General features: G+C 36.8%; 1 pseudogene across 1 annotated transcript in view; it reads left to right on the top strand.

Annotated features, from left to right (window-relative positions):
- Nucleotides 1-6,102: 6,102 nt before the first annotated feature.
- Nucleotides 6,103-12,680, top strand: part of LOC145494238 (E3 ubiquitin-protein ligase UBR5-like) — a 60,518-nt pseudogene continuing 53,940 nt past the window's right edge. The window contains exons 1-4 of the transcript XR_014050244.1: nucleotides 6,103-6,162; nucleotides 9,380-9,607; nucleotides 10,344-10,501; nucleotides 11,958-12,063. The product of XR_014050244.1 is annotated as an E3 ubiquitin-protein ligase UBR5-like (transcript). The remainder of the gene's footprint in view (nucleotides 6,163-9,379; nucleotides 9,608-10,343; nucleotides 10,502-11,957; nucleotides 12,064-12,680) is intronic.

Raw genomic sequence — 12,680 nt, 5'->3', positions numbered from 1 at the left:
AGTATTTTAAATTGTTATGAATTAGGCATTTCTTTTTATTTTTTATTTTTTATATATTTTTTTTATTTTAGTCGCACGCAATGTTTTATGATTTTACTGAGGTATACCATGTAAATGTAAATAATGCACTGGAATTGGCCAGTCAGAGTGTGCATTATATCGGCTTTAAACACAAACCATATATAATAAATGACTTGTATGTAAATTATATTTTTATTACGGAGAACTGGACAGGGCAAGAACTTCTTTTGTGAATTTATATATTAATTCCTCTCAGTGCTGTCAAAATGTCTCAGGAACCTTCATTTCTGATAATCTATTATTTTCCACCATACCTACAGCACAGAAGCTCACCAAATCCTAACTGATAACTAACATGTGTGTATCTCTAGCCTTTGCTGTGTGCTACATGTATATTCTGTTATCCTGCCTTAACTGCTAGAAACAATTTTGACAGAGCTGTTGCAACAGTTTCACTTAAATTGATTTCTAGTAACAGCGCTACATGTAGCAGAGTTATTGAGTATGAACTTTATGGAGGATTTTAAATTTTTATTTTTTTATCATTACAGACAACAACAAAATATACATGTACATGTGTATACGTAACCTGATGTTGGTGTTGGTTACAAACCGTAGTTCATAATGGTCATCCTATTACAGGGAAGGGAGAAAAGTTCAGAGAGTTTAGAACATTTCTTCCCCCAGCACACCTTCTGTCCATAGGTACAATAATTTAGAGGTTATATATATATACGAAAAGTAATGTAAAGTTACTGTATAAACTTAGCATTAAAATCTGACATTTGAACGCCTCCTTTGCTAAAATTGGTCACGATTTAATTGTTATCACTCCTTGTGAATTCATAGAGATTCCAGAGGCAAATTATCACCTAATGTGGAAGTCCTGTCCTCAAGTGAGGGAAAATGACACAAAAGAGTTATAATGAGAGTAAAAAGAATTGTGAATGTTGATATGGTGTACATTATACATCATGTAAAGGTATTTGGTGAGTGCCAAAGGCATAACATTTCATGTATTGCTTTTTCAGGACAAATTATATAACAGTGACGTTTTAAAAGGTTTGATCAGAAAAATAATGAGTACATTGTCCAAGCAGCACCAGTTTATGGACGGCATATGCAGACAGTAAGAGGAACTGTAAACACTACCACATAAGTTAGTTTTATGCTTATGACTTCTTGTTCTTGGATTTTGTGTCATTTCATCACAAGAATAGGTAATGAAAGATGCAATAGTTGTTGCAATATATTTTTGAAGGAAAACTTATAAGTCTGCCTACGCTGGATAACAGCCATGTGTAAACTGAATGTGAAGCAGACACTCTGTTAAAGATGGGGCAACCCTAAAACCCAGAAACTGGAATCCGGAATCTGGAAGCAAAAACCGGAATCCAGAAACTGGAAACTGGAATCAGCAAATCAAAGAAAATAAGTTCTTCAAATACACGAAAATTGTTTTGCTTAGCTTTTCGACTGTAAAACGTAAGCTGCCAAGTAAAAAGGACCTCAAACTTAACCTTTTTTGAAACAAAAATTCCCTGTCTGTTGAAATCGTGCAACCGTTATTTTTAGTGAGGGCTCTGATTATGAGAGTCTCAGTAAAGTGCGTCTTAATTTTATTCCAAGTACCTCGAGAGTGTCTAAAATAAGCTTGCTGGTAATTGCCATTTTGTTTAATAAGTGATCTTCAATTTACCGGGAGTATACGTTTATCCTTTATGTCTAGTAGATACTGAACAAGATAGAAAATGTCATAGAGAACAGGATATCTGTCAGTGGCAGCCCCCTGTACATTGACGGTCATGCCCCTCACTTTCGAAGTCCAAAGGCTAACCCATCTGGTCTAAATATGAAATTTGATTTTTCCAACAGATACGAGACCAATTCCAGATTAACACAATCTCCACAATGATACTGTGACAAATCAGCCTTTCATATTCTTGGCGGCCATCATATTAAAACAATTTGTAGAAATGTTGCACACTTACTTCCGTCTGCTTCTCACTTGCTAACAGATCAGACCACATGTTGTTAAAAGATGCTAAAAGACTGCCAGAAATTCACTGCAATAGCCTATAATAGCTTGTTGTTAATGTGCTGCTCACCAGTCTTCTCAGAGCAATTTGATCTAGACAAGAAGCAGGCTCTCACCAGGGCCAGCTTGAACAAAAGATGGGTAACTTAGCCTATGAGCAGGCTCTCGTGTTTGGGCTGGGGGCGTGAGTGGCAAAGCCGCATGAAGGCTCTTGGTGACATGCCAATGCAGAAAAACACTAGACACCTATTTAGCCTGCTCAGACACTAGAGACAGATACTAGAGCCTGCTCGCAGGCTATGAGTAACTCTATCCACCCAAAAAATCAGTAACCCTGACTGGATAGTGATGTACCCAATGGATAGCTTTATGCAGCTTTTGAACAACCGGGCCAGATATATAGCTAAGGGTTGTTCAGAACTAGTCAATAATTTTTTAGCAATTACAGTCTGTGGCTGAAGTAAAGCCAAGAAAATAAATAACAACAAAATAATTTTTGCTCATATTTATTTATTAGACATTGCTGAAGTGAATTATTTCTATCATCATTCATAATATCTGGATTCCAGATTCTGGTTTTTGGTTCAGAATTCCGGATTCCAGATTCTGGATTCCGGATTTTGGTTTCCATTTAATTCAGTGTTTTAGGGTTGCCCCAGATGATGTATGTGCATATGTTAATCTTGAATAATCTGAAATTTCAGAGAGTTTAAAAATATCATATCATATCTGTGATGGTTCTGAGGTGGAGGGCTGTTACATGTACATGTACAGTGCAGCTCAGATATAAGCGAACTACGCATACGCGTATCATACGAGCGTATTTTGCGTATACGCGTATGTCAATACGCGCACATATACGCGTATATACGCGCACATATACGCGTATATACGCGCACATATACGCGTATATACGTGCGTATATGTCGCTTTGTTATGCATTCCCACAAGTTTCTTTATGTGAAGCATTGTTAGTCAAACAAAGGACATTATGTTTCTTGAGAATGAAAATGGCTTCAAAGCGAAATTTGCATATTGTTAAAACGTCAGCCGGTCAATAAAAGCTATCATATTTCGATCACTTCGCAAATTCACCGACAAACTACCGTTTATCAACACTTGATCTTAAGCTACTAAAAATGGGAAGAAAATTGATACAGTCGCTTGAACTCCCTATTTTAACACGTGAACTTTATGTTCTTACAAGTAAAGATCTGTGTTTCGGCACGTGTCGGCAAGTCGTTTGCGAAATGTTTATTGTCTGAATTAGCGTTCTGAAGATCCTAGTCGAAAAAATGATATCTCCGGTTATATTTGATACAGATCATGCATTCAAATGGTAAAATACTCTTTCCTTGACGAAAAAATTGTTTATCAAAGTTTCTATGGTGCGCCGCTCACGTTTAGTTATTTTTTCTTCAAGGAAAAGTTGTGTGTTTCGGCACGCGTCGGCAAGTTGTTTGCGAAGCGTTTATTGTCTGAAGATCCTCGTTGAAAAAATGATATCTCCGGTTTTATTTGACACAAATCGTTCATTCAAACGGTAAAATGCTCTTCCTTTTACCAAAGAATTGTTTATCAAGGTTTCTATGGCACGCTGCTCAAGTTTAGTTATTTTTACGTCGGGAAAAGGTTCTGTGTTTCCGGCAGGCGTCGTCGGGTCGTTTCCGAGATGTTTATTGTCTGAAGCGTTCCGAAGACATTGTCGAAAAAATGATATCTCCGGTTATATTTGACACAAACCGTTCATTCAAACGGTAAAATGCTCTTTCTTTAGCCAAACAATTGTTTATCAAAGTTTCTATGGGGCGCTGCTCACGTTTAATTATATTTTTCTTCAAGGAAAAGTTCTGTGTTAAGCCATGCGTCGGCAAGTCGCTTGCGAAATGTTTATTGTTTGAAGCTTTCCGAAGACCTTGTCGAAAAAATTATATCTCCGGTTATATTTGACACAAATCGTTCATTCAAACAGTAAAATGCACTTTCTTTAGCCAAAGAATTATTTATCAAAGTTTCTACGGCGCGCTGCTCACGTTTAATTATATTTTTCTTCAAGGAAAAGTTCCGTGTTTAGCCATGCGTCGGCAAGTCGCTTGCGAGCTGTTTATTGTTTGAAGCTTTCCGAAGACCTTGTTGAAAAAATGATATTTCCGGTTCTATTTGACACAAACCGTTCATTCAAACAGTAAAATGCTCTTTCTGACGAAAGAATTGTTTATCGAAGTTTCTGTGTCGCGCCGCTCACGTTTAGTTATTTTTTTCTTCAAGAAAAAGTTGTGTGTTTGTTTGTGTATGCAAAATCTTCATTGTCTGAAGCGTTCCGCGAGTTCTATTTGACACAAATCGATCATTCAAAGAATCGTTTATCAAAGTTTCTATGGCGCGCTGCCCACATTTACTTATTTTTTCTTCAACGAAAAGTTCTGTATTTCGCCGGGCACGTGTCGCTCAAAATGTGTTCATTGTCGATTCAGCGGCAAAATATCCTTTCTTTTAATAAATATTCAGTCAGTTAAATATTCTGCCAAGTGTAAAACGTTGTTTCAGCCGAGTCTAGTCTCACTCAAACAGTCACTCCTTTTTTAACACATTGTTTTCATTTGTTTTCACAGTTTTTATAAGCGAAACAATCGTATTTAACTTAACATTAATTCCCAGTTATTGTTCTGAAAATAGGAATGAAACAGAACAACTCAGTCCTAAATTATTTTATTGAACTTACAATGTTATTTACTTACAATATAAAAGTCCGAACTCATTTTATTTAACTTACAATGTTATTAACTTAGGAAAAAAATGCATCTATTGACAAATTTATTTGAGCGAAAAGAGCCTGCATTACATTTATGTTAATTCTAATGTTTACCAGTGACTACTGGTTACGATCCGGCAATACTTTTCTATTACGTAAATAGGCGTCGATTGCTTTTCGGCAATCGCGCCATAGAAGTTCCTGCTGTGATAAGGAGGCCGGGAAAAACCTAAAAACAATGTCCTTAATCTTAATAATTTTTTCAGTATTTAAGGGAAGCTTGCCCCCGACTCCCCTAACATTGCGCCCCGCAAGTTCACTTTGTGTGAACATATGCCGTAGCAGCTGAACGGCGAAGTTCCTTTCCGAAGTTGACCGCGAACGTAATTGAAAAATGACGTCGTCGTCAGCAGACTGAGACGGAGATGCAGTCGGAGAATCAGGATCTGGGACGGGGAGCGTCGGTACTGGTGGAACTGGAGCAACTTGAGTAACTGGTACGGAGGAAGTAAATGTAGGCAGGACTGGCACGTTGGGCGGTTCGGGGGACCCGGAAAGGACTGCAATTAACGTATCAAGGCGTTCTTGCGTCTGCCGCTGCTGTTCGGTGAGCTGTTTCTGGCGCTCACAGATTTCTTTTAGGTAACCAAGGACTTCTGGCTGGTTGTCCGGTAATGCGGCGAACAAACTTCGTTGGACTGGCCTAACTGGGGACACTCGCTGCAAAGGGCTGCATGCCACGGTCGCAATCCGTGGAGACAGTCTAACTATGGGTTGCGGAGATGGTGCCGGCATCGGTGCTGGTGAACTTGGCTCTACAGCTCTCAGATTAGCTTGCGGTGGCTTGTACAGGGAAACAACAGTGGCCTGTAAATTGGAGAGAGGCAAATTTTAGAATAAAAGAGTAATGAACGCAACTTTCGTTTTTATTGCATTCGGCCATGAGTTTTGCACCATCCAACTCACGAAAAACAAATTTGAATCCTTTTTTAATTCACACACGCAATTTCAAGTCACAACAAACCTTTTAGTGTTGATTGATTGTTCGTTATACATGTACGATCGTACATGTAGAAGTGTCCAGTAGAAAGGTTAAGCATAGCTCGTGAAAGGTAATCTTGCAAACAATCTTTCGAGTTAAAAACTACATTCAAGTGGTTCGCAATGAAATAAGAAAAGTTATCACACCTTTTACTCTTTTCTTAGTTTCTAACTCACGAAGAAAAATTTGAATCCTTTTCTAATTCACACACGCAATTTCAAGTCACAACAAACATTTTAGTGGTGATTGATGGTTCGTTTTTCGAACGTAGATGCAGAAGCGTCGAGTAGAAAAGTTAAGCATAGCTGGGTACGGTTGGATCGATTTTGATACAGTTTTAGTTTATCGTTAGTAGCGAACTCTAATCATAATATCAAAGTTTCATACCAGTTCTGGCTCCTTCTTCTTTTTAAATGTCTCAAGCACGATTTTTCACTCGTTATGATTCAGGTGCAAATAGTTTCTGTATCTCAGTAAATGGTTTGAACCCAGGAGTATCAGTAGTTCGTATAGTGTGATCGTCCGGGTGAGTGTAGTTCTGAAAAGAACTGTTGTTGGTGACTGACGTTTCGACAACCTGAGCGGAAGTGATCCGCTCAGGTTGTCGAAACGTCAGTCACCAACAACAGTTCTTTCCAGAACTACACTCACCCGGACCATCACACTATACGAACTAGTTTCTGTATCTGTTGACGTGCAACAATCTACACCAATATTTCAACCTAATAATGTACAGTGTATATTAATTAACCAAATTATGCTGTTTTTACTTGACCAGTGCTACTACATAGCAATGTGATGTTGAAGGGCACAAATTTAAAAACACGCCCAGTGTCAACTTGTCAAATATATGAACTGGCCAGACAGTATAGATTAAAAATTCTCTGAAAGGTAAGATGTTTCTTAAACATTATTTTGTAATTAATGATTTCTCAGACATTGTTTTTTTCAAGAAAAGATTCATACCCCACATGGAGGTTTTTTCTCTATTAGAGCTCTTGATTCCTGATACTTTAATTTGGAATTTCTAAAGACTGGCCATGAATGGGTGTTGGGTGTGAATATCTTCTGGAACTGCACATTCATTCATTGAGTAAGCAAGAACATCAGTATTTGTCCTCACAAACTCTGATTTTCTTCTGGAAGCTGAACTCATATACAGTTGTGCAGTTATATGTATAAAACCAAACAGCCTGGATGACCCTGTGATTGGGACTGTGCACATTGTTGTAACCCTCAGTGTTCCAGTTTCTTGTTTGAAGCAAATTGCCTTTGCTCTTGAAAGCAAGTGGCGAAGTTCATAACAGTTATGTAAGTTTGGTTTGTATCTCAGGGCAGAGCCTGCCACTGTGAAAGTTGGAGTACCAACCCCTAGCATTTGATTCACTACTAACACTCAGTAAACAACTAACAATGAAGTTCACTGTATATCAAAGAAAGGAATTACATGCCTGTTCCTGTCAGTCAATATATGAACAGTTTACAGATGGACAGCCTGTATTAAAACATCAAAGATTTTCAAAGCAGCCATGGCCTGGTGAGATATTTCTGACAGATATATTAATTTGTGAAAAGTTCTATAAACAAATGCATCTGGGAACAAATTAATTTATCATGGATGCAGCTTCTGAGAGATCCCCGATATTAATGGAACATACACTGTTCATACATGAAAAAGAGTTCAGTAATTCATTACTTATGATTGTAATGCTTTGTTTGGTTTCTCTGTATTTACAGACAACTTGATGGGATTATAAATTCTGCACCAAGTTCATTGAATAAACTGACTTGGAGGTTCAGTTCTGCAACCCATCCTTTGTGTAGTAATATCATAGCTGCAACATTGTGACAGATACACTGCATTACATTATTAAGAAACACATATTAACTAATTATTTTTAAGCGCCTGTTAAATTAATCAGTATTTCTTAGAGATAATTTACTCGTGGTTTATTTAAATAATTGGCTTTTTGGCTTTAAAATGATATTTATTGAGCTTTTAAATCAATTTTGTGATAATCTGCATTGGACATGGCATAAATTGATATTTTGCCAACATGAAATGGAGAACTGGGTCTTAAGCAAAGTTGCAGGATTAGCATTTTTGTAGAAAGAAAGGGTTGAGAAATTTGTGACATTCTACAGACAGCATTGCCATTCGCAATGTCCAATAAGGTTAATTTGTTCCTTTCTGTTGTAGAAATAGTGTTCTCTAATTTAGAAATTATTTCAATCTGTTGTTTAAATGATTGCCTTATAACCCCATGTCTGACTTTGGTGCATGTAGGATATTGATGTATTTTTTAGCCATTTTGCTGTAAATTATCTTAAGTGATGTGTCAATCAAAACATATCTTGGATATGCTGGGCTCTTCTGACAAATGTACCTATGCCTGATAACCTTGGTCAGTGCATTTGGTTGTGTAGTGCAGACAAAAAACATGACTTGTATATAATATAATTTCCTCTTAGCTTACTGATAATTCTTGGTATAATTTAATCATAGCAAAATTAATTAATGGAACCCAATAACAGCTCTTGTAGTCCACAATGCCAGTCGAGAAAAAGAACAAATCACATTGAAATTGAATAATAAAATTATTATTAGAAGCCTATGCAAGTATTCATGATCAGCAAAAAAAAAATATTGTAATTACCATTTATGCGAGGGTGATTTTGCTTATTGCAAACCCCTCGAGCAGGAGCAGACTCCATACAATAGTGAAGATGGCTAAATGTATCTTTGGGGACAAGTTAGAAAACAAAACTTTCCAACTTTTCACGTATGTATACTGTTTTGGTTTTTTTGTGAGATTACATTTGGTAGAGATTCAGGGACTGAGTATATTGTAACCACTGCATTTCAATCAGTTCCCACAACAAAAAAATGTGTAAACTTCTTTTGTGTGGGAGTCCCCATGTTAACTAAGGAAGAATATAATGATTAATAACAATGCCTTGTCTTTCTGAATAAGGTAGGAAAGAACAAGAAATGCCATCAAAAAGCACAGAAGACAGTTCTGTTATGTGATCAGGATTTTTGGTGGCTTCCCAGAAATCCTTGAAGTCATGGCTCTATATTTCATAATCACACCATCTTTCACCTTGATCTGCTAATGTAATACTAGTTCCGGCTGAAACTATTAAATCATTCCCAATTTATCTCATACATGTTAGATTATTTTCATTAGTAACAACATTCCGAAAAATAACTGAGGAGCTCCGCTTTTAGGCTGGCCTAAATCTTTATATTATATTTCTCAGCACAACTCAAGTTAGCAAGGTTGGTGTTGTGGTTTATTATATCCATGTACAAAAAAAACAACATACATGGCTCATAAATATTTCCATGGAAATGGTCTTTATTGCATAAGCCTGACCAAGAAAGAACCAATCAGAATGCTTGAATTTTCTGCGGGACTACCTTGCGATATGTTACTGTATTTACAGTGTACATGTGTAGAGGTTACTGATCAAACAGCTGCTGATCTGAGCTTTTCATAAACTATGCAACATTCTTCTGTAGGATGGTCACTTCACACGCTTTACACACATTGCTACCATGTACTCAGAGCTGGTCTGTGTTGGAGCAGATGGCAAGCTGTATCAGTGGAAATGGGAAGATCAACTACATTACAGAGAACAAGATGTTGTATATCACTCCAGGGTCAAAGCTCTTGAGCTCGTGGACGAAAAGGTTGTATCAGTGTCTGCATCCTCCATAAGAGCTTCTGTTCTCACAGAGTCTGGCAAGGTAAAATATGGGCATGTACTCAAAAACTGATATTTTGGACAGTAACAGCAAGATCAGGTATAGTTTGTTCATTAAAAGAGGTATACAATGTACTTAATAAGTGTATTACAAGCAATTCAGATAGGTAGCATTTCAAGTATGACATTGAAAGAGAGAACTATGAAGACTTTGTAAGTGACACAAGGTTAAAACAAGTGATTGAGTAATTCTTACATGTACATGCACATGTATGTGTGGTCCTCCAAATACCTTTATAAGGTTTTCTTAAATTAAAAACCGTGATTGCATTTGCAAGGTGATATTATAAATTTCCAATTGACTTTGTCATTTTTTTTTTTTTTTTACATACATGATATTTAATATAGAATACTCACCCTGAGTGGAGGAAATGGGATGCTTGGCCATTCATGTAAAATTAGAATTTGCTTGATTAAACTACATAAAATGTAACTGACTGAAAATTATTCCTTCATCTTAAGCAGTCCAGTTATGTTAGGGCAGTTTTCAATTGAGTGTTTTCAATTGAGTGTCGAAAGTAACAGACAATTAGACAATTACTTTGGTTTTGGTTTTACTATTGTTTGAGATTGGCTGAGTAGTCTAATTGGTAACCAATTGGTTTGGTTTTGGTTTTACGACACTCAATTGAAAACTGCTGTAATATTAAAATAATTATATTTAATTTGAATCTGTGTTTAAACTTATTATTACTAATTTCATCATTTATTTCCTGCAGGTTGCTACTTGGATTGATGAAACCCTCAGCTCTATTGCTAGCAAACTGGAACATACAACTCAAGGATTTGCGGAGTTCTCTGGAGACAAAGTTGTAGCCATTCACACATGCTCTCTTTACACTTGTGCCCAGATGTCATCAGGGGCATTGTACCGGTGGTAAGTGATCAAATCCATGCAAAGCCTTTTTGTATCCTAATTAGTAAATTCTACAGTCACATCGATGTATTAATTTGCAAACATCAACTGCCCAGAACAGTGTATAGTATATCAATTCTGGTTTCTCTTGGATCTAGTAAACTGTCTGTGTACATATTGCATTTAGGTCGTTGCATTACAGTTTATGACCTGAAAAGTAAATAAATTAACAGATGCTGACGTTAAAAAGTCCGAAAACCTCGGTCTCTAAATTTAATAATTGAAGGGGCGCACAGGATAAGGACTTAAGTGAATGTTAATCTATGTGATGTCAAACTATATTAAGTTTATCTTTCACAGGGGAATACAGGGGAATTTGGAGGGAAAATCTAGCAATTTATCAGAAGCCACTTCGGGTTTTTTTTTTTTCAGGCACCCGTTCAGTTATCTTAACAATAATAATATTTCAGACTTGCTGTACTCAATATTGTATGCAACTGCAAACAGCGTTTGAGAATCATAACACTTTCAACCTCTTCATTCACTTGAACGTGGAAATAACTACATAATGTACTGGTGTATAATATTACCGTATTTTCCAGTGTATAAGTCGACCTTTCAAGACCTAAAAATCAGTCTGAAAATTCACCCTCAACTTATACATGGGTAAAAAAACTTGAGATTCATGCACAAGTTAAGTAATTAGCATAATAATTGTCTTTCAATGTTAACAAACATGTAATAAACGGCAGCACAGTTTACAACGTACATTTGCTTAGTGATCTGTTTCTCTATATCAGAGCTTCTGAAATTCATCAATATTTGTCTGTCAAATGTTAACCTGAATGTTGTAGATACTCACTGGCTCAATTTTGTCATAAAGAACCGATATTTTTGCTGTAAGTAAAGCTGTAAGGCTGCTCAGAAAACATCTTTCGCATTTCGAACTTTTCTGCTTAGTAACCTGGCAGGATACGGTCTCGACAGATTTCAAGGCTTGGCTACCAAGTATTACGACGCGCGCTTTGCACTTTGTTTATCGAGTCGTTTTGAAAGAGTCCTGAGTTTCTTTGGTGTTTTCCCTGTCTTCTAAAGCCACTTTGTATCTCTACACACTTAAAAAGGTTCGTTTGAAAGCATCATGTTTGATTTGTGAGCATTTCACAAAAATTATCGTCAAAAAGCCTGCATACACTCATGTTGTTAAACTGGGTAAAACGCTCGTGTACTTGCCATAATAAGCTTAGTAAAACTTCAGGTTGAAACTTGCTGTGATTTGTTCGCATATCCGCAGTAGCTGAAAGAAAATTCTAAGAAATACAAGAAGAGCTTTCCAAGAAATTCTTACCTGGAAATGAAGAAAATCTTGTTTTTGGCCTCAAAAATTGGGTGTCGACTTATACACAGGATCGACTATTACATGGGATCGACTGTTACACGGAGTAAACACAGTACATACATGTGTGCTTTACCATAGGGGTGTACTTCCATTTGAGCAAAGAAAGAAACTATTAGAAAAAGCTCGGGCCAGGGCAAGAAGAAACCGCACTACCTTCACCAGCTGCGTAGTACGAGGAGTTCAGGTAATCCATGCCAAGAGTGAAACTTAACAGTAAACTGAGAGAAAATTTAAATCTTTGAATAATCGTATGAAAGGATTTGATGCATGCATTACTTAATTACGTATGTCTATGTGCACTACTATAACTATATCAGGGTTAGGGTTAGCTTAGCTAACTATAGTTCAAATTTGTTACCCCCAGTTTACACCCTTTGACTTAAACAGATTAGCCAACAGAATTCACAGACATCATAAAAAGAACCAAACTAACAATAGGCAGCTGATTATTTGAAAGATTAACTTCCCTTTCAATGTCTCCTAATCAGAAAATTTATGCTCTTGGGAAACCTCTTGGATTATGAAAAAGAGGTGTGTGCAAGGCATTCAAAGAGAAAGAGGGTTTTGTTTCGTATAAGACCCCTCTGTTTGTCAGGTTTTTAAGGTGTCAGTTGTCAAAAAGAGTCTTTTAAAAGCTACTTACTCCTTTGTAGTACTCATCACATTTAATTGAAACTTCAAATAATTGAAATTATGATCAGAAGTTCAACTACAACATACTTGTCAACATCCCCCTTTCCCCTTTCAGTGTTGAATTTCATGTATCAGTTCAGAGTGTTTATCAATAGGGTTTGGGGTTTG

The sequence above is a fragment of the Orbicella franksi genome, chromosome 8, assembly GCF_964199315.1.
Source record: "Orbicella franksi chromosome 8, jaOrbFran1.1, whole genome shotgun sequence".
NCBI classification, from domain to species: Eukaryota; Metazoa; Cnidaria; class Anthozoa; order Scleractinia; family Merulinidae; genus Orbicella; species Orbicella franksi.
The sequence above is the reverse complement of the archived record's forward strand: the minus strand, read 5'-3'. Positions and strand labels throughout refer to the sequence as shown.